Source organism: Charadrius vociferus, unplaced genomic scaffold (genome assembly GCF_000708025.1).
Source record: "Charadrius vociferus isolate BGI_N301 unplaced genomic scaffold, ASM70802v2 scaffold2550, whole genome shotgun sequence".
In the NCBI taxonomy this organism is placed as follows: Eukaryota; Metazoa; Chordata; class Aves; order Charadriiformes; family Charadriidae; genus Charadrius; species Charadrius vociferus.
This window is the reverse complement of record NW_009646383.1, coordinates 112,774-113,568: the sequence shown is the minus strand read 5'-3', so window position 1 is coordinate 113,568 and position 795 is coordinate 112,774.

Here is a 795-nt window from a genome sequence, read left to right as displayed (position 1 = left end):
CCCCCCCCCAGAGGCGAGGCCCGCCGTACATCTCATGGCTGTTACTCATTAACCACCGGCACTTCCTGGCAGCAGACCGCAGCTCCCCACCCTCTGGGCCACCCCCCTGCCATGCCTGGGGCACCGGGACCACGAGAGACCCCACTCCTGGACCAGTCCCCTCTGCCTTCCCCAATTCCCAGCCAAGAGCCAGTGGCTGGTAGGGAAGGGGCTGCGTCGGCAGCTTGCATGCACGCACGTCCCTCCGCGTCCTCCTGGGCTCTGTGCAGAGATTCCCTGGGGCTTTCTCGGGGAAAGGTGCTCAGAGATTTTCCAGCGCTCGACACTCAGGACATCTGGGCTCTGCTCGAGCTCTGCCCCCACGGGGACGCAGCCCGTGAGACCTCACTGCCTCTTGACATGCCTGTTTCCCCGGGGAGGGCACCACTGCTGGTGCTCTCTGGCAAGGCGGGGGCACGGGATCACCATCCCAGTTGCTGGGACACTGGTGACGCTGCTGCAGGGAGGACACTGTGGATCCTGCGTGATGGTGGCAGGGGCTGGCCGCAGCCGGCCTCTCGCCGGCAGTGAGAGCTCTCTGAGTCAGAGGAAGAGGAGCAGGGCCTTCCCAAGCTGACCCAGCCCCAGCGTGACTCACAGCACAGAAAGTCCAGGCTGCATCCAGCCCCCAGCTCCCACCCTGCCCCGCCGCTCTCCTCTGCCGCCCCCGCCGGGGTGCTTTCGCTTTGCCCCGCGCCCCCTTCGCAACGAGGTGGCCGTGTGCCAGTGGCCACATCCACACGAGCACTCGGCAGC